Raw genomic sequence first — 27897 nt, forward strand, 5'->3', positions numbered from 1 at the left:
AGGAGAAAGAAAAACATGCCTATTTCTTAGGCATTATGTATAGTATCTCATTCCTAGAAGAAAAATATAAGCACGAGCACAAGAGGAAGAAACCACAGCTTTATCCAATACTGAATATCTACTAATAATGGGGAAATAGCAGCAACAGCAGACACCAGATTTACCCAACTTGGTTGGTCCTTGGTGTGTGTCTGGGAAGTAGGAGAGGAGTGGGGAAAGGGCCAAAATCATTTGAGTCAAGATTTGATTAAAGTGTCTTAGAATGGAATGGAGGGTGAAAAGAATGAATGAGAAGTAACATAAGTACAATCTTGTTACATTTTAGATTGCTAAAAATGGTTAAAATAGATATATATGTTTTAAAAACTAGGATACCACTCCATCTCAGATTCACTGAGTATTTTCAGTCAGTAAATATGGAGTGGTACATATATTTTTCAAATATTTCTAAAATCTTATTGCTGACAGGCAGCAAAGAAACAATGTAAATATTGACCTGCTGAAACATTTTTTATATTCACCATCAGATTATCATAAAAATGTTCTAGCTGAAATACTCTATGTATGTAAAAACACTTGCAAATTTTGAAAACTACAGCTCCTATTTTATTGATAGAATATCAGGCTTGTTTTGATGCAATCATGAATTGTGAATGTAGTATATAACCAATTCCAAATAAATTTTCTGCTACACTGAGTTTCTTAATATAGTACAAACGTTTTGTTTTTGACCATGACTCTATGCTCCACTAAACTTAATATTTGTTTGTTACTCAATAAACAAAGCAATGGGGCTTCCCTGGTGGCACAGTGGTTAAGAATCTGCCTGACAATGCAGGAGACACAGGTTCGAGCCCTGGTCCGGGAAGATCCCACATGCCACAAAGCAACTAAGCCTGTGCACCACAACTGCTGAGCCTACACTCTAGAGCCCGCGAGCCACAACTACTGAGCCCACGAGCCACAACTACTGAAGCCCGCATGCCTAGAGCCCGTGCTCCACAACAAGAGAAGCCACCGCAGTGAGAAGCCCAAGCACCGCAATGAAGAGTAGCTCCTAGGGCCTCCCTGGTGGCGCAGTGGTTGAGAGTCCGCCTGCCGATGCAGGGGATACGGGTTCGTGCCCCGGTCTGGGAGGATCCCATATGCCGCGGAGCGGCTGGGCCCGTGAGCCATGGCCGCTGGGCCTGCGCATCCGGAGCCTGTGCTCCGCAACGGGAGAGGCCACAACAGTGAGAGGCCCGCATACCGCAAAAAGAAAAAAAAAAAAAAAAAAAAAAAAAAAGAGTAGCTCCTGCTCGCCGCAACTAGAGGAAGCCTGCGTGCAGCAACAGAGACCCAACGCAGCCAAAAATAAATAAATAAAATAAATAAATTTATTAAAAAAAAAAGCATTTTGTTCAATGTTTAAAGTTTTAGATTTACAGCAGCATTCACAATATGAAATGTTTCCTGACAGTATGAACTTCCAAAACCTTTACTTTGATTCTATGAATTGTATGAAAAAATTGACCCATTATTAGAATTAACTGATTTCCCAGTACACAGAAGATGAGACTGATATAAAACTGGCATCACTTAAGTGTTTACAAAGTTCTTCTGTTAATGGAGACAACACATCACAGCTACTGCTTCACTTTCCATACATGCATAAGAAAACTTGCAATAAAAAATGCGTAAAATCTATTTAGCAGAGCATCCTTTGATGTAAATGGAAAGTCATGCTCCTCAAAGTGATATGTCAGTGTGCTTCCTGCAGCTATATATGTTAAATTATCTTTCAGCACAGACCCCTTTAAATTGCTATTATCTTTAATTGAACTTTTGAAATAATTATAGATTCACATTCAGTTGAAAAAAATAATAGAGATCTGGTATACTTTTTACCCAGTTTCTCCCAATTGTAACATCTTGCAAAATTATAGTACAATCACAGTAGGGATATTGACATTGATGCAATTCCCCTATCTTATTCTGTTTTCCCCAATTTTACTTGTATTCACATGTGTATATGTGTGTGTGTGTTGTGTGTGTGTGTGTGTACTTAGTTCTATACAATTTTATTACGTGTTGCTTCATGTACTTATCACCAAAGTCAGGATACAGAACAGTTCCATCACAAGGATCCTTAGTGCTGACCTTTTACTTTTTATTTAATTATTTATTTAAAATATTTATTTATTTGGCTGTGCCAGGTCTTAGTTGTGGCATACAGGATCTTTGTTGCCGCATGCAGGATCTTCATTGCAGCATGTGGGATCTTTTTTAGTTGTGGCATGCAGGATCTAATTCCCTGACCAGGAATCGAACCGGGGCCCCCCAGTATTGGGAGTGCACAGTCTTAACCACTGGACCACCAGGGAAGTCCCAGTGTTGACCTTTTATAAGTACACCCACTTCCCTCCTGTCCTCCCCCGACTGTCCCTAATCCCTGTGGACTGGTATATTTTTACCAGAGAGCACATAGGGCCAATGAAAGGAAAAGACAACTCTCTAAAAGCAATACCCCCTTACAACATAGGTGCAGAAACAAACCAGAGAAGAAAGCATATACGTGTGGAAAGACTTGCTGGTCACATTCACTCAGCCATCTGGAACGTTACATTTGAATATGATTATACAAACATAAATGCACAGACATATGTATGCACGCAAAGATAGGGACAGAGAGTGATCATCTACTAAATCACAATAAAAATCAATCCCCTTGGTTCTGAGATAAATTTTCCTATCATGAATAAATTCCAGACTGGAATCAAGAGGACAACATAAAGTAATGCTACAGAACAACTACAGTGGGGATTCCTACATGTATAAGAAAATAAAAATGAGTCTTTTACTGTGTTCAGAGGTAAACTTGCCCCTCCCCCAGAAATTAGGTTTGAACTAAGGTAGCAGGGACTTCCCCAGTGGTCCAGTGGTTAAGACTCTGAGCTTCCAATGCAGAGGGAGCAGGTTCGATCCCTGGTCGGGGAACTAAGAGTCCACATGCTGTGAGGCGTGGCCACCAGAAAAAAACAAAAACAAAAACCCTGTAAAACTGATGTTTTAAAAAATAAAGAAAATAAAATAGCTGGTATTCCCTTGAGAATATGGATCTGGTGTAGAAAGAACAGGAACAGACTGGAAATAACTGAAGGTTAATATGCAGATACCTCTTGCCTCTCCAGACAGACTATAAACAATTCAAAGGCAGGAACCCTGTCTTTTATTTCTTTTGATTCCTCACATAAATTATAGGAGTTATAAATACATGGTAGGTGTATAAATATTTATTAAATGAATGAGGTCAGCACAGTAGGAAAAACATGTGAAAGTTAAGACACCACAGAATCATAGGATTGTAGAGCTAGGAGGCTCCTTGGAGATTTAGCTTCAATCCTTTTTATAAATGAAGAAATTGAGGCATAAACATTAAACAGCTTGCCTAAGACCAAATACATCAATTTATGACTCAACTCTCATGGCTTTTAATTTGGAGTTCTTCTATACCATACTTCAATTCAAGAATGAAAGAGAAGAAAGTAAGTCCTTGGGGAGCCCTGTGTGTTAATTCATGAACGTGGGCTTTGATGGACAAAAAAAGTTAACAGGTAAGTGGGAGAAGTTAAACTGACTGAAGAGAGTGGGGCAATTGGCAGGTAAGAAAAAGAATGAATGACTAAAAATCAGAGAAAAGAGTAAAACAGAAAATGAAAGAAGTTGAACAAAGAGATATGGCAAGAAAAGTAATAAAAAAAAGATGAGTAAAAAAAATAGTGCAGAAATGGGATGGAGAAAAGTGAGAAATGGTTAGAGAGGTATGGGGAAATTGTATCCGGAGAATTTTTTTTAATTAATTAATTTATTTATTTTAGGCTGCGTTAGGTCTTCATTGCTGCATGAGGGTTTTCTCTAGTTGTGGCGAGTGGGGGCTACTCTTCATTGCGGTGTGTGGGCTTCTCTTTGCGGTGGCTTCTCTTGTTGTGGAGCATGGGCTCTAGGCACGCAGGCTTCAGCAGTTGTGGCTTGTGGGCTCAGTAGTTGTGGCTCACAGGCTCTAGAGCGCAGGCTTAGTAGTTGTGGCACACTGGCTTAGTTGCTCTGCAGCACGTGGGATCTTCCCAAACCAGGGCTCGAACCTGTGTCCCCTGCATTGGCAGGCAGATTCTTTTTTTTTTTTTTTTTTTGCAGTACGCAGGCCTCTCGCTGTTGCGGCCTCTCCCGTTGCGGAAAACAGGCTCCAGACACGCAGGCCCAGTGGCCATGGCTCACGGGGCTAGCCGCTCCATGGCACGTGGGATCCTCCCAGACTGGGGCATGAACCCATGTCCCCTGCATCGGCCGGTGGACTCTAAACCACTGAGCCACCAGGGAAGCCCTGGCAGGCAGATTCTTAACCACTGCGTCACCAGGGAAGCCCTGGAGGATTTTTAATGCTATTTACATTCTTTTTAAATAAAGAAACTATTAGATTTATCATTCCTATAAACAATTCCCTATAAACAACTACCAGTCTCATACTGAAAATCTGTTCATATTCAATACTATATATGAAATGCAAATATATGATGCTTACCAGTCTAGAGTGAGAGGGAAGTCTCATTTTAAATTTTGTCTCTTGCACCATATTTTTTTTTTACTTAATTTCCCATATGAATAACATTCTCACATCACAAAGTTCTTGCCTCCTCTTTGAATTATCATAAACATTTTTTAATGTGTTGATAGGAGTTAACTTTTTTTTTAGTATTTATTTTTATTTATTTATTTTTTTGGCTGTGTTGGGTCTTAGTTGTGGCATGTGGGACCTTTGTTGCAGCATGCAGGTTTCTCTCTAGTTGTGGTGCACGGGCTCCAGAGTGCACAGGCTCAGCAGTTGTGGTACGCAAGCCCTCTAGTTGTGGCACTCGGGCTCCAGAGTGTGTGGGCTCAGTTGCCCCGTGGCATGTGGGATCCTAGTTCCCTGACCAGGGATTGAACCCATGCCCCCTTCATTGGAAGATGGATTCTTAACCACTGGACCACCAGGGAAGTCCCCTGAATCATCATAAACATTTGTTAGCTGGTATCTAAAATGAATTGTTGCCACCAATGGGATGTTACCAAAAGCTTCTCTTAAACATAAAATATCTGGTTTTTCTTCTCCATTTCATGGTTACTCGAAATAATACTCACTGGGGTGATTAAAAATACATTTTCAGAAGACAAGTAATCTAAAATTCAGCTATATTAACATATAATACAAATGAGATTCATTGATTAAAAATATCACCTTTCTTGAAAAGTAGATATCAAGATTTATAGTTCTCTCATTTGGTTAATGTTAACATTTCACTTTCTTAACTATTTCATTTCACCACCTATTTAAATATAGTACTTTAAGCCTTTTAAAGGCTTAAAATCCACTTTTCCCCACAAACTGTAACAAGTAACATATTTATTTGTTAATAAGCACCTGAAAAAAACTTTGAGAATTAATACTTGAAAACAACTTTGAGACATCTGTTATTCTCCCACTTAATAATGACTGATACAATTTTTTAATCTGTAGGACTTACTAGATGATCAAAGACTACAAACAAATAGTTCATACACAAGAAAACCCAAATACTTGGAAGAATTGATAGCCTTGCAAATAATTACAGAAATTAAACTTCAAGGTTTTACATCATGTCCAGTAAATTAACAAATATGAAAAAAAAATTAAACCCAATGCTGTAGTGCTGTAAAGAAATAAGCACACTTAAAAACTGTCAGTGGGGGACTTTCCTGGTGGTCCAGTGATTAAGACTCCTCGCTCCCAACACAGGGGGCCCGGCTGGTCAGGGAACTAAAATAAACATTTAAAAAAATTGTTGGGACCTCCCTGGTGGTGCAGTGGGTAAGACTCTATGCTTCCAGTGCAGGGGGCCCGAGTTTGATCCCTGGTCAGGGAACTAGATCCCACATGCATGTCACAACTGAGAGTTTGCTTGCCGCAACTAATTCCGCATGCCGCAATGAAGATCCCACATGTCGCAACTAAGACCTGGTGCAGCCCAAATAAATAAATAAATAAACAAACAAATAAATAAATACTTAACAAAAAATTGCTAATGGCAGCGTGAATTAGAAGAATTTTTCTGAAAAGTAATCCATCAGTACTTAAAACTAATGGTACTCTTATTAACTAATTCTATTTTGGTGAAACATCTCAAGAAAATATATATATTTTTTAGTCAAACTATTGGTCTAGATTATTTATAACCATACCTCCTTAAAGATTCATAGAAGTTTTAGAGTACAAAAGGTAGAAAGGTAAATATGACTTGCCCAAAATAGCACAGTTCATCACTAGCAGAGCAGGGCCTAAAACTCCTTATCCCAGGTCTCTTGCTACTACATACCATGTAGACTATTCCATAGAAGCCTGAAACAATGACCCAGATTTGACAAAGATAAAGCAGATCAGGTTGGTGAGGCTAGATGACACATTGCTCCTTCTAAACATTCTGATGGCCAGGACCAGCCTTAGATACACTTCTATTCTTTAAACTCCCTTAACCTTCTTTCACCAATCAAACCAAACTTCAGGACCTTCTCTTTCTTCTTATTCCCAGGAAAATTTTTAGTTCCACTAACTGCTGCTCACTTTCAAATTTATATCACCAACCATGACTCTCTACTGAGATCCAAAATGCCTGCATGATATCTCTACCTGCACATCTAATAGCAAAAACAGAACTATTTCTCTGGCATATCTCCACCTTTAGACCTAAACCTATTTCTCTGCCCACACACATACTTATACTCTATAAATTCAGCAGGAAAGGCATAAATTTGAACCTGGGACTGCCTGTACATATTATCAGTCAAGGTAGTTGACAGTCTCAAGTGAATACGGGCTCCAGAAAAGAAAAAAATAAACACTGCAGGAATACAAAAGAGGGGTGAAAGAAAAAAAAGGCCAAGAACAGAACAACCTATCCCAGAGGAAACAGAATTTTTGGTCCGGACCAAACATATTTCTTAAATAAGCAGGACAAACATCTTCAGGAAACTAAAGTAGGATATTAGGAAAATAATAAGGAATAATGAAGAACCAACTACAGATATTGGGTATTAAAAATAAAATAATTGAAATTCTAAGTCAGATAGGTTAAATAACAAAATGAATATAAATATAGTTGAATATTATATTTGATATGAGGGAAAAAATGAATATAGTTGAAAATAAAATCAGTGAGTCGATGATCAGAATGAGATATTAAGAAGGTATAAAGCAATTGAAAATATATATTATAAAAGTTTAAAAATATGGAGGCTTAAAAGAATAAGAAGACAACCCACAGACAAAGGAAATATTTACAAAAGATGTATCTGATATAGGACTGTTATCCAAAATATATAAAGAACACTTGAAACTTGACAATAAGAAAATTAACCACCCATAAAAAATGGGCAAAAGGGGCTTCCCTGGTGGCGCAGTGGTTGAGAGTCCGCCTGCCGATGCAGGGGACACGGGTTCGTGCCCCGGTCTGGGAAGATCCCACATGCCCCGGAGCGGCTGAGCCCGTGAGCCATGGCTGCTGAGCCTGCGCGTCCGGAGCCTGTGCTCCGCAACGGGAGAGGCCACAACAGTGAGAGGCCCGCGTACTGCCAAAAAAAAAAAAAAAAAAAAAAAAAAAAATGGGCAAAAGACCTGAACAGATACCTCCCTAAAGAAGATATACAGATGGCAAGTAAACATATGAAAAGATGCTCCACATCATATATCATTAGGGAAATGCAAAGTAAAATAACAATGAGAAATCACCACACTCCTATTAGAATGGCCCAAATGCAGGACACTGACAACACCAAATAATCCAAGAATCTGGAGTGGCAGGAACTCTCACTCATTGCTGGTGGGAATGCAAGATGAATCATATAGTCACTGTGGGAGACAGTTTGGCAGCTTCTTGCAAAACTAAGCACACTCTTACCGTATGACCCATCAATCACACTTCCTAGTATTTACCCAAATGAGTTGGAAACACGTCCACACAAAAACCTGCACACGATGTTTACAACAGCTTTATTCATAACTGCCACACTTGAAAGGAACTAAAATGTTCTTCAGGAGGTGAATGGATAAATTAACTGTGGTACATCCAGACAATGGAATATTATTCAGTTCTATGATGAAATGAGCTATCAAGCCATGAAAAGACACGGAAGAACTTTACATGCATATTACCAAGTGAAAAAAGCCAATCTAAAAAGGCTTTATACTATATAATTTCAACTATATGACATTCTGGAAAAGACAAAACTATGAAAACAGTAAAAAGATCAGCAGTTGCCAGCAAGTTAGGAAGAAGGGATAAATAGTCTAATAAGCACAGAGGATTTTTAAGGCAGTGAAACTATTCTGTATGATACTACAATGGCAGATATGTTATACATTTGTCAAAAACCACAGAATGTACAACACAAAGAAGGAACCCTGATATAAACTATGGACTTTGGTGAGAATGATGTGTCAGTGTAGGTTCATGGATTATAACAAATGTACCACTGGTGTGGGACGTTGACAGTGGAGGAAGCTGTGTTTGTGTGGTGGCAGCAGTGTATGGAAACTCTCTGTAATTTCTGCTCAATTTTGCTGTGAATCTAAAGTGTATTTAAAAGGAAAAAAAATAAAAGAATTAGTTTTGAACACATACGGAGGCTAGGAAAAACAGAGCCAATATCTAAATAATAGGGCTTTCAGAATGTGAGAAAAAAACAGAGATAAGGAAATACTTGAGAAATAATGACCAATAATTTCCAAGAATTAAAGATATAAGATGTCCGTTTGGTATAACAGGTAAGAAAAAAATACCTAGACACCTTATAAGGAACTCTTAGAACATCTCAAAGAAAAAAATTCTAAAAATTCCCAGAAAGAAAAAGTAGTTCACCTACCAAAAAAAAAATCTGAATCCAGACTTCCAATTAGTAAGGTAATGGAGTAATATTTTTTAAATGTTGTAAAAAATGAAGTTTAATATATGGTTAAACTATTATTTAAATACAAGGATGGGGCTTCCCTGGTGGCGCAGTGGTTGGGAGACCGCCTGCCGATGCAGGGGACACAGGTTCATGCCCCGGTCCGGGAGGATCCCACATGCCGCGGAGCGGCTGGGCCCGTGAGCCATGCCCGCTGAGCCTGCGCGTCCGGAGCCTGTGCTCCGCAATGGGAGAGGCCACAACAGTGAGAGGCCCTCATACCGCAAAAAAAAAAAAAAAAAAAAAAAAAAAAAAAAAAAAAGAACCTTATATTGGATGGGTAAGATGGCTTAGGAAATAAAAACTTGTTTTTTGCAAGCAGAAACATTTCTCTGACGGACCTCTCTAAAATATTAGTTTGTTGTTGTTTTGTTTCAATTATGTCATTGCTGAATACAACTATACAAACACTATAAGAAGAGAAGTCAAGTGCTCTGCAATCAGTTTGGCCAAGCTCAAATCCTAGCTCCAGTTAGTGTTAGATTATCATACGAGCAAATAAACATGTGCTTAGGTTATGGCAAAAAAGTGCACCAAGAAAAGTTTAATTCAAATAATTTTATTTAAATAATTTCACAATGAGGGATCATCATTTTAAGAAATCAGAACTTTGCTGATTTTGCTTATATTTATTTGATGTTTTGGAAATGATTTTGTTCTGAATTATAGAAGTAGCATCATAATCACTTCGAGACTTGATGATGTAAAGGTTTAGAGACAGGAAATTATGACTCTGATTCTCTCAATCATTCATCTAATAAACATTTACCAAATGTTTATTGAAAAGGACATGTGTCAGAGTTTTATTTTTGACCGTTCAGCATCTGAACTCCTTTACTATATTTAAAAAATCTGCCACTGTGTGTGTCTTGGAAGGAAGGTAAGCCCTAGATAGAGTCAACCATGGAAGCCAAAAAGACCAGATACTTGCTTTGCTATTTAGGAACCAGGCACATAGATTGGTCAGTTAGATGCTTTCATGCAGAATTTGACTCTAGAGCTAAAGTTGCAGAGACAGTTTAAAATTCATTCTTAGGGCAGTGACATACAGTACCCAGAGGCAGTGTTCCAGCAATGGCATCCAGCATCCTGTGGAGGAGTCAAAGGTATCTTAAACAAAAAGGACATTTCTGTGGCATTCCTTTGGCTATGGTCTAGCCCTGAGGTTGATTAGTTGGTTTCCTCTTTGTTCTCAGAGTCTGGTTCTCCAGTCTTTCAGTCATTTCTGTAAGCTAACTACTATCCTTCCAATAAATTCTTTTTAACCAGAGTTGATTTCTGTAGTTTGCAAACAAGAATCCCAAAATGGCAACCTTACCATATGCCAGGCTCTGTACCAGGCACTGGGAACACAAAGACAAATAATTTATGTATGGCCTTGCCTTACATGAGTTTAATAGAGAAGGCAAACAAGTAAACAAACAATCACTGTAAGAGATAAGACTATAACAGAAGTAATCACAGAAAGCACAAGAAGGACACACAGTTTAGGCTTCAGGAGTCAGAAAAGAAAGAGTTATCATCTAAATCTTGAAATATGAGTAGGGTGATAGAGGAGAGATGGAAGGGCATTCCAAACAAAAGGAGCAACAAATAAGAGGCATATGGTCTTTTCTTTGCTCATCACTTCCTTCCTACACAGTATCAGAAGCATAGTTGAAGGATAAAAGTGACAAAAGGCAGACTGATAGATTTGTGAAAGGGGATGAGAAACAGTTACAATTTGTGACCTGGGTGACAATGGTGGTATTTTTGAGCTTGCTACAGGAAAACAACCTCATACATGAAACACACACACTCACCATCACCACTCCCACCACCGCAAAGCTGGCCACAACTATCTTTTTCTCTCCTTCTCACCTATCTCAGTCACTTCTCAGAACAGTCAACTATGGACCCCTGGATTTGGGGTTTTTTGGGTTTTTTGTTTTTTGGGTGGTTGGTTATCTGTGACAGCTGTGGAACAGGAGTCATGAATGGGTGGATAAAGCAATTGAAAAGAGACGTAAAGGCATTAATCAACTGATCAGAGTAGTGAAGCAAAAAGCATTCTGCCAACTGCTCACACTCCTTTTGCTTAAAGGTAGGTACGACTCTATAGGAGAAAAAAACTGATGTAAAGTATTTTACAAAATAATTGTGTGTGTAATTTCAGTACTGACATAGATCAGTTTTAGAGACTTATCTTTTAAAATTATACTAGGCTTATGCTATGTATTGTTTTCACTGTTTACTTTTATAAAAACTGTGATATTCATAAGTTTTATAAGCCCTTGCACTTTCAGTCATCCACTGTATGGAGTTTTATGCTTGAACAGGAAAAAAATAACCCTAAAAGTAAACTAACCAACCAACCAGTATTAGAAAAATTTGATAAAGGAGCCTGAAAGCAAATGATCAGTGAAGACTCATTTTCAAAAGTGACATCACAGTTACAAACAAAATGATGAGTATTCTAAAATCTATAATCCTCCTTTGAAAAAAGAAGTACGCACTATCATGTGAAGGACAGATATGAAAAAATAAGTTTTCATTTTAGCTTCAGTAAATTGAATGATGTAAAATTCACTTCAGTCATACCAAACTCCACACCACCTTTGTAAATTCAGTTCTTTCTGCCAGAATGCCCGTTCAAATGGCCAGCTCCCGTGTAATATTTGAGACATGCTCTTTGAAGCCCTTCCTGATCCCCTTCCCTAGAAGAGATTGTCATTCTCTTTCCTTATACTTTAAGACCATCCTGTATATACCTCTATTACGATTATCACATTAACACTGTAATCATTTCTTTGAACATCTACTCTTCTCGACTAGATTAGGAATTCTTTGAGAGTAGGCAATGTTACATCTCTAGCTCTGTAAATATGTTTTAGCACAGTCCCTAAAAAAGGACAGGCAGTCAGTAAACGCTTGTTAAATAGAAAATGACATGATGTATTAATAATAATATTAATATAAGATTATTTGTGTTCATGAAATAGCATGATTCAAACTTCAAATTCTATATGCAGAAGCTAAAAAATCCGCTCTTATTTGAAAAAGGGAGATATTTTTATAGTTTTCAGAATAACCACCTATGGACTGGTGATGAAATAATTTAAGTTCTTTACTACTACATAAAGCTAATGAGTGGTCTCCTTTTTATTTCAAAAAAAACTTAATTTTATTTCATGTTATTTAGTATTCCTTTGCAATCACCACCTTTTACGGTATCTATGCAGCCTACCGACATACCTCTCCCCTGAGAGTTGTATGCCCTGTATGCACTCCCCTATCATAGAAATGGGGCCTGAAAAGTTCTCTAAAACCTTGATTTCATCTGCCATAGCTGATTGGACCAGACACAGACATTTGCCTCAAGCTGGATTTTTTTCCAGGGTTTAGCATGGGATCACAGAACCATGAGTGAATATTAAGAATTTAAGAGTTAGAGGACTTGTTCGGCCATGCGCAGTGGTAAAAGACAACGTGCAGAGAGAGAAAAACGAAGTAGACAAGTAGGGAGAAGCAGAAGAGATAATGCTGCCCCAGGGTGGGGAGAAAACAGCTGCCTGAGTTACTGATGAGTTTCCAGTTCCTGGTTCCCCTCCCCCTCATGAAGCCTGGTTGTACTTCTACCTTCAAAGTACAGTACTGTGAAATCCCCAGTATCCTTGCCATCAACACTAATTCCCCTTTTTGAATAAATTAGTTTGAATTTCATTTCTAATACTCACAAACAAAAGAAATTTGGTTTTAAAAACCTCAAAAAAGAAAAGGTCAAGTAGGAATATAAAAATGTCAGTTAACCAGAGGAGGAAAAAAAACCCCTTGTTAAAAAATGGCTGTTACATTGTTATCTCCAGGCATTTCTCAGCGTAAGAAAATGAAAAATATTCACCAACCATAACAGGTTCAAACAACAACCTATAACTCCAACTTCAGCATAGTTGTGAGTCAGTATGAATAAAATTATATTTCAAAGTTCAGGGGAAAAAAGAGAGATTAAAGAATAGGGAGTATCTCAGAGCTTATTAGAACAAATTATTTTATAAAGAGAAATAATACCACTTACTACAATTTTGACCAAAAAGGGGGTGGGAATATGTCTTTTCTCGTGATAACAGCCACTCCTATCTAACAAGCCTAAGTATCATTATACCGTTTTCCCCATCCATCTATACGCTTTTCTCATACAAACATGCCACTTCAGAGTCCTCAACTAAAATGCTCAGTGGCAGAAGACAGTGACCTTTAAAAAAAAGGAAGCATTTCCCAACAGCACAGTCATTCTATGGCATTAGTTTCTAAAAAAAGACTGATCTATTAGGTTTTCCATTTTTCTTTGAAATTAGTTTATTAGTAAGAAGTTTCCTTTGGCAACTCAGACTTTAAAAAAAAACTAGTTTCTTTAGTATTTTCAAAGGGATAATGAAGAAGAATGAATACTGATAACTTCTGTTCAAAACAAACGTTTATAAGAAAAACTGACTAGTTTCACATAATCAAGATTTAGCAAGACTGGGAAAATCTACAAATGTAACAGCAAGTTCAGAGATAAAAACAAACAAACCAAAACAAACAGTACTTCTATCAAATTTGCCAAGATTATATAGACAGTTCTGGTGTTCAGAAAAAAATGAGACATTAAAGTAAAAGGAAAGGCTTATGAAAAATTGATCAGTGATTGCCATAAAAAAGATTTTAAGTAAACAAGTCCCAATTGTTTACAATAATGGAAGAAGGCAGAGGCATCGATCATTTTTAATGACTTATATTGCCTCCAGACTGTGTTTACTGAAATTACATTTGATTATGAGTGTCCAATATTCTCAGAATTTATTTTAAGCCAAGGAGTGAAGGGATAATGTGCAGGTTTGACTCTGAAGTGGGAATTTTTCCAGTTTCCCCATTCTACCCCGTTGTTCAATCTTTCTCTGCAACATACTTCAGTTTATCTCCCAAATTAATAAAAAGCACAATATCAGCAGAGCTATCACCCTCACACCTTAATCCATAATAGGAAAGGCTGGTTAATGCTACAGGATAGGCTATATGAAGACTAAGCATAAATAAAGGGCATTCCTAGAGTTTAAACAGTGTTATTAATAAGAAAAGTGTACAGGAATTTAAAAAAACTAATTAAGTAGAACAATTAAGAAATGCTAATCATCACTAATGCCAATTTCAAATTTGTGACAGAACACCAAATGCTGGAGCTGCAAGAAAGACTAATGGTTAGCTCGCCAAGACATTCTCAAAAGCTAGGAATTTGTCTTTCATTTTAAAACCCAGGATTAGTTGGTTTGCTTATTCATTCTCTAATTCTAGGACAGTGGGGGGACTCGAATACATAAATTAAAACATTCCAAGGGCAGCAATGGCTATAACACATTATTTACTGAACACTAAGTGCCAGGCACTGTTCTAAATGCTTTACCTGCATTAACAAATTTAAGCTTCACAGCAATCTTATGAAGACATCATTATCTTCATTTTACAAGGGAAGAAACTGAGGTACAGGGAGAGAGCACAGATAGTCAAATAGCAAAGTCAGGTTTGCTAATCCCAGACAGTTTGGGTCCAGAGGAACTATTTTATACTGCCTCTCCAATACTAAAATAATTCATTCAACAAATTCTTAACTGAGTGTCTTCTCTTGTGCCAGACACTGTTCTAGTTGCTTGAGACATAACACAGTTACTAACAGATTATTTCAGAGGGAACTTGACAATCCAGACAAGAGTGTGGGTCTGACAACCCACAAAATGGGAGAAAAAATTTGCAAACGAAGCAATCGACAAGGGATTAATCTCCAAAATATACAAACAGCTCATGCAGCTCTATGTCAAAAAACCAAACAACCCAATCAAAAAATGGGCAGAAGATCTAAATAGACATTTCTCCAAAAATGACATACAGATGGCCAAAAAGCACATGAAAAGATGCTCACATTGCTCATTATCAGGGAAATGCAAATCAAAACTACAATGTGGTATCACCTCACATGGGTCAGAGTAGCCATCATCAAAATATCTACAAACAATAAATGCTGGAGAAGGTGTACAGAAAAGGGATCCCTCCCACACTGTTGGGAATGTAAATTGGTACGACCATTATGGAGAACAGTATGGAGATTCCTTAAAAAACCAAAAATAGAACTACCATATGATCCAGCAATCCCATTCCTGGGCATATATCTGGAGAAAACTCTAATTCAAAAAGATACTAGCACCCCAATGTTCATAGCAGCACTATTTACAATAGCCAAGATATGGAAGCAACCTAAATGTCCATTGACAGATGAACAGGATAAAGAATATGTACTACTTATATACAATGGAATACTACTCAGCCATATAAAAATAATTGAAATAATGTCATTTGCAGCAACATGGATGGACCTAGAGATTATCATACTAAGTGAAGTCAGACAGAGAAAGACAAATATCATATGATGTCACTTAGATGTGGAACCTAAAACAAATGATACAAATGAACTTATTTACAAAAGAGAAACAGAGTCACAGATATAGAAAATAAACTTATGGTTACCAGGGGAAAAGGGGGGAAGGGATAAATTGGGAGATTGGGATTGACATATACACACTACTATACATAAAATACATAACTTGGACTTCCCTGGTGGCACAGTGATTAAGAATTCACCTGCCAATGCAGGGGACACGGGTTCGATCCCTGGTCCAGGAAGATGCCACATGCTGCGGAGCAGCTAAGCCATGAGCCATGACTACTGAGCCTGCGCTCTAGGGCCCGCATGTCGCAACTACTGAAGCCCGTGTGCCTCGAGCCCGAGCTCCACAACAAGAGAAGCCACCGCAATGAGAAGCCCATGCACCGCAATGAAGAGTAGCCCTCGCTCGCCACAACTAGAGAAAGCCACGTGCAGCAATGAAGACCCAATGCAGCCAAAAATAAATTAAAAAAATTTTTTTAATAAAAATAAAATAGATAACTAATAAGGACTACTGTATAGCACAGGGACCTCTACACTCAATATTCTGTGATGACCTATGTGGGAAAAGAATCTAAAGAAGAGTGGATATACGTATATGTATAACTGATTCACTTTGCTGTACAGCAGAAATTAATAAACATTGTAAATCAACTATACTCCAATAAAAATTTTTTTTTAAAGTATGGGTCTGAAAAGGCTTTCTGGAGGAGATAAAGCCTATGCTGAGTCTTAAAAGATGCAAAGGAGTTAGACAGGCAAAAAGAAAAGGGAAGAAGAAAATGAAGTCATTCCAAGGAGATGGACTACATAAGCAATGGTCAACAGTTCAGAACTAGCATGTACATTCAAGGAATCTTCAAAAAGTAGTTTTTTATGGCTAGAGTGGAAAATGGAAAGCAGAAATTATGAGTTAAGATAGAGAACGAGTCCCAAATCATGATGAGGCTTAATGACCTGGTAAAGAGTTCAGACTTTATTCAGTTGACAATGGGGTGTTAAAGAAGAATTTTCTAACTGTGTTTTAGACTTACCAGTCCGGCAATTCTGATGTGAGTATTACAGACATAAAAATGAAGACAGGAAAACCAGTGAGAAGGTAAGGAAGTAGTTCCTAATAAGGCAGTGGCTGAAACAGGGATACTAGGGAAATGGCCGATTCAAGAAATATTCAGATGGCAAAATCAGCAGAATGAATAGTAAATGAATGTATGTGAGGAGAGAGAAAGAGGGAGGAAACATGAAAGACTCCAAAGTTCCTTGAATGATGAAGTCAATAGTCCACATGTCTTTGAAAAACAACAAATCAAAGAAAAACTTTAGATAGGTAAATAAGTTCAGTTTGGACAAAAGGAGTTTAAAGTGAAGATACATAAGCAGTTAGATAAGACAATCTCTGATGCTTTGAATACTAATGCTGGAAAAACAGCTTGGTGGGTGATTGGTAGATACACGGTAACTGAAACCACAGGGATAACTACGACTTGCTTACTGTAAAGGCTGAGAAGGGCAACTGGCTAACCCTGGGACCACCACTTCTTTTGGGACAGGCAGAGGAAGGCAAGCCCTCAAAGGGAATGAGCAACACAATGAGAAGCTCCAGGATAAACAGAAGAGGGCGGCAGGGTGGAAGTCAAGGGGTTGAGTTTCTTGAGAAAATGGCCAACGGTATTATTGTCATTGGTTACTTTAGCAAGAGCAAGTTTAGTGACATAAGAAGTAGAAATTAGACTGCAGTGGGATAAAGAGTAAATGGGAGAGAAAAGACGTAATTTCAGCCAATGCAGATTACTGTATCAATTTTCTCATCTATAAAATTGAGGTAATGGGTTATTTTGAGCACTAAATGACTTACTACATGTAACCTCACCTGTAAGTAACGCTACAGGCCCTCATGCTCACTGCACGTAGCCACACTGGGTGTCTTTCTGTTCTCATCTCAAACTCCTTTTCATGGGAAGGCTTTGCACTTGATATTCTCCCATAAGAATCACTCTTTCCTCAGCTCTTCACATAACTGGCTCTTTCTCATCTGTCAAATATCATCTCCTAAGAGAGGACTTCCGTAAGAAGTACCCTAAGGACGCTCTCAGTCATTCTCTCACATCATCGTGTTTTACTTCCTCTGTAACTCTTACAACACTTTGAACATTTCTTATTTAGAGGTAATATAGCAAAGTGATTGTTAGTGTAGGCTCCACAATCAGACTGGCAACATACGAATTCCAGCTCTGCCATTTACTAGCTATGTGACTGTGGTCAAGTTGCTAAATCTCTCAGTGTCTTAATTTCCTCATCTTTAAAAGGGGCAAAATAATAAAGTACTTACCTCACAGACTTCTTGAGGGAATTAAATGAGTTAATCCATATAAAATTACTATAAGAATACAGGTAAATTCTGAGCACTCAAATATTATATTTGTTTACTTGCAAGGATCTTAATGCTCCACTAAACAGCATTTCTCAAAGTGTACTATGAAAAATATTTGAAGCTGTAATAACTGTAAGTCCAAATCATAAATATATCAACCAATAACCAAATGACAGAGTACTATTCTGACTAAACCTCAGGAAGTTTTACTTTCAGAAAAGGGTTTTTTTTTTTTTTGGCCACGTAAGTCAGAGAGAAAGAAAACCATACAGAGCTAAGGCTCTGTAATTAGTAAGGGAAATTTTTTGATAAGTTTTATATATATAATTACTTGTAATTTCGACCAGCCTATAAGAAGTAAAATTAAAATATGGAGGACAGAGAAAAAAAGGTTCTGAAAGGTCCTGGCCTAAGTAACTTTGGAAAATAGTGTTTTGACTGGGAACTCTAAATGACAAAAGGATTTAAAAAAAAAGATAAAACTTCTTTAGTTGTTAAAGTCATTTCTCACTGGGATATGGTTAACAATTATGAAACTGTGCATGTATAATGAGACTGAACAAACAAGTAAGTGGACTGCGGATGATGAGAACCAGGTTTCTCATTTCTGGAGAGTAAGGTTACAGATAAGCATGGGGGTAAGGATAGAATGAATCATGTGGTACTGAAGCAGAGTCAAAGATATCAGTATGAACTCATGTTTAGCTTCATTTAGATTCAGATGGACATATAGGTAAAAAAAAGTTATATATCTGTATACATGTGTTAGTATACATACATATATTTCCTAGGTTCTGTACACTGAGGTCTAAAAGCAATGATATCCCAACAGCAATGAGCATACCCAGTACCCAAATCTTGGTTTCTAATATCCTTCTCTAATAAAAGTAACCAAGGATCCTTGAAGAAATGGTTGATTATAGGGTTGGGGCAGGGAATATAAAAGATTAGCCTGGAGCATCTTGTAGTGCCAGAAAGTATGGAAGTGCTCAAAAAAACAAAACAATTGTTTGTCCTGTTGGTCACAGGAACCAACCTGAAAGAGGTGGAACAACTTGAGCAACAAAATAAGGTAGTATAGGAGTATAACCCAAATTTAGAAATAAATATACATAAGTCCATATTGATATAAATGACTAAATAAATGGGGGAGAAAAGGAAAATCTCCCTTAAAGAAGAATCCCAAATAATTTTGTAGATACTCACCCGTCGAGGAGTTAGAGCTTAACTTCCTACCCACTGAATACGGTCTGCACTTAGTAACTTATTTCCAAAAAGCAGCATATAGGAAATCTTTACAGTAGAGAAACCTGGCAAACACTACCTCAGCCAGGTGATCAAGGTTAAAAATATCAGTGATAAGTCATATTGATGGTATGTACCCTTGATACGATATAATGAGAACAGCATTTTATCTCTGCAGTCATCCTCCCCAAAACCCATAACCCTAGTCTAACTATGAGAAGAACATCAGACAAACCCAAATTGAAGGACATGCTACAAAATCTCTGACCCATACTCCTCAAAACTGTCAAGGTCATCAAAAGCAAGGAAAATCTGAAAAGCTGTCACAGACCAGAGGAGCCAAAGGAAACATAATGACTAAATGTAGTGTGGTATTCTGGATGGGATCCTGGAACTGAAAAAGGACATTAGGTGAAAACTAATGAAATCTGAATGAAGTATGGACTTTAGTTAATAGTAATGTTCCAGTGTTGGCTCCTTAGTTGTGACAAATGTAAAACAGAAGTGTCGGATATTAGCAATAGGGGAAACTGGGTGCAGGGGATGTGGTAACTCCCTGAAACTTTTCTGTAAATGTAAAACTATCCTAAAATTAAAAGTTTATTTAAATAAATTAATAATAATAGTAACAATATCAGGGAAGTTATTGCCTTAACCAGACTGACTTTAGTCCTTTAAGTAATGTATAGAGGGTTGGACAAAAACAGAAACAGTTAGTACTATGCAAAACAATCTCAACACTGATGAACAATTTATAATATTGTATATGTAAGTGCCTAAAGTCATTTCATATGTGCATATTTTTATTCCTTAGTTGATAAGCACTTTAGGAGCAGAAAACTCTCCTCTAAGCAGGAAGCCACTCAAATTTTAGACTAAAACAAAACTGTGGTACTAATTATTATTAATAAAAATTCCACCTGGTTTTTGAAGTCCACAAAATTTAAATAGTTTTAGTTAAAATATATACACAGTACATTACTGAAACATTTTCTCATAGTTTCAGAGGGAGAGAAATATAACTATACATATTTTAAGAAAGTACATTGGGAAGTTCACTAATAACAATATACTATAATGTAAAATTCACAATAACTTGGTTCCATAATGGTCACTGTTCAAGAGATTTGGAAACTCCAAAAATAAAAAGAACACTTCACTAACGTTTGTAACTATCTTGAACATATTTAAAAACCAAAAAACCTATTACAAAAAAGTCTAACAGAAAATGTGTAAAGGATATAGGCAAATTACTGAAGAGTTAACCAAAAATGCCCATATAATGCTGCGGAGCAACTAAGCCCGTGCGCCCCAACTACTGAGCCTGTGCTCAAGAGTCCCCAAGCCACAAATACTGAGGCCGCATGCCTAGAGACTGTGCTCCGCAACAAGAGAGGCCACCGCAATAAGAAGCCCGTGCACCGCAACGAAGAGTAGCCCCCGCTCACTGCAACTAGAGAAAGCCCGCGTGCAGCAACAAAGACCCAAAAGCAGTAAAAAAAAAAAAAAAAAAAAAAAGCCCATATATAAGAAAATATGAAGGGAAATAAAAATAGAACACAAATGAAATGCCATTTCACACCAATCAGATTGGAAAAATCCAAGAGTCTGACAACACCAACTGCTGGTAAATATATGGAGAAATAGAAATTGTTTGTCAGTATCCTATAAACACCCTGTAAAGGGGGAAAAGAGTATATCCTAAGACCCAACAATTTGACAATCAGGTATATGACCTGGAGAAACTCTGGCATGTTGCTTGAGGAGATGCAAGGATTTCACGAGGCACTATTTATAACAGATAAAAAATGAAAGCAATCTAAATGCTTATCAATAGAAGAAATGACAAACTGCAGTATATTTATTCAATGGAACACTACAAATCAGTAAAAAACAAATGAACTAGACCTATAGTGCCAACAAGAATTGAGGGGAAAAAAAGTAAAATAAAGAAAACGAGTTTCAAAATGTGTATACCATGACACAATCATATTAATAGCTGGTTAAATTTACCAGCACACTTAAAAAAAAAAGTGCCAGGCACAGTTTTAAGCAGCTTATATAAATAAACTCATTTACTTTTTACAACAACCTTATGTGGCAGACATTTCTATTATCCGGATTTGATAGATGAGGACAATGAGGCACGGAAAAAATTTAAAACGTGCCTGAGGTCACAAAACTATTAAGTAACAGAGTCAAGATTCAAACCTAGGGAGTTATGGCTCCAAAGTCCACACTCTTCAAAAGCATCCAAAGCAATGTCATGTACTACTCAAATACATACAATTTATTAAAAGGTAAATTGGAAGGATACACATCAAATTTATCACAACAATTGCCAGGGAGGGGATGTAAGGAGAGAAGGAAAGAGGATGAAATTGGGGAGAACAAAAGTGGCTTTAACTTCATCAGCAATGTTCAAGTAAAATATAAAGTTCTACACTGCTCTTTTAGAATTCAGTGTAATATCGATGGCATACGTGGTTCTTTTATATTAAATGCACATCTCAAGCAAAAATGAAAAAAATGTCAAAGTTTTGTATGGTATGTGCATTGTTCACTACTTTTTGTAACTTTCTGTATTTTTTAAACTTTTCAAAAACAAAATGTCTCCTCTATAAAACAATATTATAACAAAAATAAAAAGAGTGACATCCCTGGTGGCGCAGTGGTTAAGAGTCTGCCTGCCAATGCAGGCGACACTAATTTGAGCCCTGGTCCAGGAAGATCCCACATGCTGCGGAGCAGTTAAGCCCCTGCGCCACAACTACTGCGCCTGCGCTCTAGAGCCTGCAAGCCACAACTACTGAGCCCATGTGCCACAACTACTGAAGCCCGCGTGCCATTGCAATGAGAAGCCCGCGCACCACAACGAAGAGTAGCCCCCGCTTGCCGCCAACTAGAGAAAGCTCACACACAGCAATGAAGACCCAACACAGCCAAAAATAAATAAATAAACAAACAAATAATTTTTAAAAAAATAAAAAGAAATTTCCAATCTCCATATTTCAGGTTTTATTTGGAAATGCAAACAGCTTAACTGTGAGTTTATGTATGTATATAGACTTTAACATACATATGGAAAATGCATTTTTACAGGGCTCAAAAGAGATATACTAGAAGTATATCAGAAACAGTATATCTTACTTTACATTTTGATGACTCACTCTTCTCAGTGAAAATGAAGTATATATAGCACTAGCAAGAAAACTCCCTTGATACCTTTCTACCTCTTTTTTCTGCTGCTTTCTATTTGTTGGTGGTTTTTAAAAGAAGGAAGCAAGAAGAAAGTACCAAGAAACTGTCACACACTTTAAAAAATACCAACAGCCATAGATGAACATATATGCAGCCCTTCTGAACTTAAGATTCCCCCACATACAATCAAGTAATGTTCCAAAAATTTATTTGTAAATTGGTTGTCTGGAACTCAGAACATACTTTCCCATAAAGAAAGTTAAAAGAGGATGTGAGCACCAGGAAAAAGATACTGCCTGAGGTGCCAGGGCATGAGCAGTGGGACAGAAAAAGCAGAGTATACAATATGCACTGATGAACCAAGAAGAAAAGAAAGGTTCTCTACCAGAGTTTGAGGTTAGAAACTACGTTTCATTCATGCACCTTTGTATACTCAGTGACTAGCAAAGTACCTGGCACCTCATAAACATTCACAAACCGCTGACTGGTGAGGTAATGAGGAAAAGACTTGAGTCAAGCAGTCCATCAATAGGTGGCACTGGCAACACAGAACAGTTAGGGTGTAAGACACAAACAGAAAAGAATTTGGAGAGTAACGATGTACATTAATAGGAGCATCCACATATGGAAAACTATTACCAGGCTGGTGCTGGTAGCTAGGAGAATGCCTTCACCTGTATTATTGGCTGTTTCCATTATTGTGTATATTGCATAAGCACCGTATTTTCAGTTAGTTTGGCTAATAATGAATCATAAGGTAGTTTCTCTGTTGGGGCAGTGGTTATGTGGTATTTTCAGGATTTTCTCCTATGACTCTTGAAAATATTTTAATGTCATTTTAGTGATTATTAGAGTAATACTATTCAGAAGACAGAACAAAGTACAAACACTAAAATAGAAGTTACCTATAATCCTATCATCCAGAGATAATGTCTTTTAATATTTTATGTACTTCCTGCCAATCATTTTGCCATATATGTGATATATTATAAGTAATAACATAGTAATTCCTTATATTCTGATTTTTATCTCAAGATTATATTGTGCTTTCTCATGTTAGTAAATTTTTTTTAAATATGACTTTTAATAACTGCATTTGCCACATAGATTAACCATCATTAATTTCACTAATCCTCTATTATATGGCATTTTAACTATTACAAATTTTTCACTATTATAATAACAACTATATAAATTAATCCTTTCTTATGTATAAAGTTCTACACTGTTATTGTAGAATACAAAGTGGTAATTATGATACACAGTAATAAGTAATAAAGTAATAAGTAATAATAAGTAATAAAGCATGGAGTGCTTGACTTCCCCCAACTCACAAATTCTACTGAGCAATAATCAGTAGGACACTGAACAAACAAACAAGAAAGGAAGAAATTTTATCAAGTTTTCTTCATTCTTTTCTTCTACACCTTGTAGGAAGGAGGAAAAAGTCCTGAAAGGTAAGTCTCTGATATCAGAGAGGACAAGAACAGCAAGTCAATCTTCCTGCTACAGCCACTTCTGTTTTCCACTTAGAATAAGGAGCCATCAATTTAAATAGGAATAAACAAGATTTATAATATATCAAACAACTCTGTTTGTACTGGTGCTTAAATCTAGGTTTTCATAGTAAGTAGACTGCTTCGAAAAATTCTGCAAACAGAAAAGATAATGTAACTAATATATCACTCAGTGAGAACACAGTTTTCTTTTACAATTCCTCCATGATTTTTATTATTTTTTGAATGAATTAGAAAATGTCATGTACTCTATTTCTTCCTTCTTATAGCCTCCCAATTATTCCAAATTTTATTCAAGCTGCCACAAATAGGTCAACAGTTCCAGGAGCTTAAGAATCAATAACTATTTAAGCCAGTGGTAATTCATGTGGAAAAGTTCAGAACAAATCAGCATCAGCTTCCTGGCTCTCTTGCACAATCAGAAAATTTATATCGCTTCACCAATTTTCAAAAGTGTAAATTTGTGTACATAAATTTAAAACTCAGGCCAAATTTTACTTACATTTATTCCCAGTACTGGGCTTCTGTCAAGATCAATTACATTCTTATAAAACCCACAATGAAGTTAAGTCTATGTTTAATCATTCAGAAAAAGAAAATTATGTAACATATAGTATGTACAATAATGACGATGATGATAATATATCCTATTCTGGACTCCTACTGAGAGCTGCAGTTCAAAGGGAGAATGTGAAAATGAGGTAAAAGTTACCAAAAATGTTTAATTCTGGCCAAAACAAAACAAAGTTCCTGTAAAAGCGGCCAAATACAATCTTTGTTTCATTATAAGTTCAAACGGGGTTCAAATAGCTCAGAAATTATGTATACTTAGGTTTTCAAAGGTTGAAATCCCAGTATCTACTCTAAACATAAAACTGTATAACTTGCCCAAGAGTCCTTACTTATTACCCAATCTTAGGTCCCCCGGAGACTACTTTTTACAATAATCTCAAATGTACTACAATAGATTAGTGTAACCTGGGTTACGCTGTTTACAGGTGTCTCCGCCTCCTTCCCCCGAGAGAAGAGGTAGACTAGGGCAAGCAGAAAATAGAAAGAGACCATATACACCAAACAACAGCTTGTAATCTTGTAAAATTGCTTCTTTTAAACTTGGACTATTATTTTCATTAACGGATAATATTTTAAAGAATAACATATTCACGTAGCAATACAATTTCTGCCCTCACGGGTCTCTAGCTAGCTGACACGCGTTTTCTCCGCAGATAAATACATGCCTGTTGACTGATGCCTATCCTGCTGCTGCAAACAAGAAATAACTGTCCTGTAAGACAAAAACCCTTCTCTAAGACTCCAGGCGTAACCATACGTTTGAATTAAAAGCACACTAGAACAATAACAAAAATCTTCCAGCACATCTGTCAATTAAAAGTACGATAATGAAAAGCTGTCGCTGCGACCCAGTTTTAGGTCACAAGCTTTTTTTCCCTCCTCCCCCCAAGAAAGCGGTAAACTTCAAAGGGAACAGTGGCGACCAGTAATTGTTTACCCTCTCCCGCCCCCGCCCCCCCAAAAAAGACTGGGAAAAAAACCCAAACTGGACAAGTTGGACGTTGAGCAGGTTCACGCTGGCCGGAGTAGGCTAGGCAGACCTCCGGGAAGAAAATCGGGCCTCTGGGGGCCCGCCAGGATCCAGCTGCCGCCTGTTTAAAACAGCGAGCAGGTGGGATTCTGGGAGGCCACCTCCGTCTTACGTAACGGGCTTGTCAAAATCCCAGCTCCAGGACCTCCCCTCTCACCGCCCCCGCCCCCACCCCCAGCTCCCAACAAGAGCCCCAGGCCAGCCCGGAATAGAAAATCCGGAATGAAAACACAGGAGTCCCCCCAGCATCCGACGCAGAGGCGCGGGTGCTACTCTCAGCACCGCCGCGCCATCCGGAGCAGACCCAGCTCTCGGAGGACGGCCAGGCTCCGAGAAATCCCCGGGCGGAGGTCGCGGCCATCCACGCCACATCTCCGAGCCCAGCCGGCCCCGCTCCCGTGCCCGCGGCTGACACCGCTCCGGGCAGTGACAGCTCCACATGCCACCGCTGTCCGCGCTGCCGCCCCCACACCCACCTCACCGCTGGCTCCCTCGCGAGCAGCTGGTCGAGCTTGGAGAGAGGTGCCGCGTCCACTCACCAGCGGCGGCGGGACACGAGAGGCTGAATGCCGCGGGGCTCAGAACCCGCTTAGCTCATCCCCAGCCCGGCGCTCCGCCCTGCGCGGCACCCCCGCCCGCCCGCCCAGGCCTGCCGTCTCAGTCAGACGGGACTCCCCCTCCCCTCGCGGCCGCCGCTGCCTCCGCCTCCTTCTCTGGTTCCAGCCGCCGCGGCCGCCGCCGCTGCGACCGGCGCCATCTTGTCAGTGACGGAGTTGGCGGAGGCGGGGATCGCGGCCTGTGAGCGCCAATAGAGGGCCAGTCCCTTGCCCGAGGGGGCAGGACAGGGACAGGTTGAGGGTCGCGGAGTCCTAGCGCCAGATAGTGCTATGGGCGTAGTAGGTGGGCGGAGCTGAGGGGCGTTCTCTTTTGACGCGCGGTAGAGTTAGGGAAGTGCGCCGTGGTTCCTCTTCGCGTTGGGAGATCCGGACCCCTAGGCGAGCGTGGGCGGCATACACCTTCCCTTCCCCTTTCACCACCCCGAGGGTCGGGGATCCGTCATGGGCCAACTGACCTGTTTCCTCGTTCCTCCCCAGCCGTCCCAGGAGTCCTGACATTGGCTAGCCAGAGAGCTCGTCGCGTCTGCCTGAAAGGCCGCTCCTCTACCAAGAGCACTCAGGTTCCCCAAGAAACCCCCTGAGGGGTTCGCAACCACCTCTAGTAGGTTTCGGTCCCAAGATACTGAAGGTCAGGTAAAATGGGGAATTCAGGAGGGTTCTCTGAAAAGTACGTTGATAAAACACCTATTGTTGACTGAAGGGGTGTAGATTACATTGGATTAACGGGATATGGCCTACTTACACCTGGCTGTGGTTCCACCATCAGTGGCTGTTGGCAAGTTGCCTCTGAAAAATGAGGATAATAAAGGCTGATTACTGCTACAGGGTTGCTTTGAAGGTTAAATGCTATAATATATGTGAAGTGCTTAGCATAGTACCTGAAAGTACTCAGTGAATGTTAGATATTATTACATGGACAAATGAAGGAAGAAATAGGACCCTAAAAGGTTTCAAGTCAACTCTCCTAAATTGTGCAGAATAGGCTTTAATCCCTTGTACTAACCAGGTTTACAGCTCTATTTCGTATCTCCACTTCTTTCATTGTATTCAGTCAGTCAGTCAGTCAGTCAACAAACATTCACCGAAACTCAGACACTGAGGGGACACACTGGTGAGGGAAACAAAAGGTCTGCCTTCATGGAGCTGACAATCTAGTGGGAAAAAGAGAGACAAAAGTACTTCATCACATTTTGAGGGCAACATGCTATAAATGTTATGAACAGAAATCTGGGAGAGCAAATACCAGGATAGCTTAAAAAAAAGAGTGGTCAAGAAAGGCCCATCTGAGGGATGAGAAGGAGCCAGTAGAGAAATGCCCTGGGGAATTGTTTAAGGCAGAGGAAACAGCTGTGCAAAGGACCTGTGGTAGGAGGGAACTTGGCTGTTGGAACTAAGTGGAGTCCATGGTGCTGGGGAATCCATGGTGCAAGGAGGAGCCTGCCCTGAGCTTGGAGAGGTGAGTGTATAAGCAAGTGAGGGCCCATTCCCCCAGGCCCTAAGAAGACATAAAAACAAGATTGGATTTTATTGTAATTGCTGCTGAAAGCTATTGAAGAGTAAGGGATGCCTGTTAGAGCAGGGAATTGGGAACAGTGATGTTTGGGGTATGACATCATATCTATATTTCAGGCAATGTATGGGCCAAAGAACTGGATTAAAGGTAAAACAAAACAAAACAACCTGGGGTTGAGCCTCTTCAACACTAGATTGTTCAAATTATATGTTCTGATCTTCAATTTCCTTATTGATAAAAAAAAGTGAGCATCACATAAGACTGTATACAGAAAAATGCTACTTTCACTGAAAATTATTAAATAATGTAATTTCTTATTAAGTGTTTTGTATGTCATGTACAGTTGCCTAATCAGTGCTATTTGATAAGTACATTTACTGGT

The 27897-nt window shown here is 38.6% G+C and overlaps 1 protein-coding gene across 5 annotated transcripts in view; it reads right to left on the reverse strand.

Moving 5' to 3' along the window:
* The window catches only part of DENND4A (DENN domain containing 4A), a 133887-nt gene extending 107887 nt beyond the window's left edge, over positions 1–26000 (reverse strand). For all 5 annotated transcript variants that reach the window (XM_082617729.1, XM_082617730.1, XM_082617727.1 and 2 more), the window contains exon 1: positions 25862–26000. The gene's annotated coding sequence lies outside the window, so the exon portion shown is untranslated. The remainder of the gene's footprint in view (positions 1–25861) is intronic.
* Between the last annotated feature and the right edge of the window lie 1897 nt (positions 26001–27897).

The sequence above is a fragment of the Mesoplodon mirus genome, assembly GCF_964341445.2.
Source record: "Mesoplodon mirus genome assembly, chromosome: 4".
Taxonomy (NCBI): domain Eukaryota; kingdom Metazoa; phylum Chordata; class Mammalia; order Artiodactyla; family Ziphiidae; genus Mesoplodon; species Mesoplodon mirus.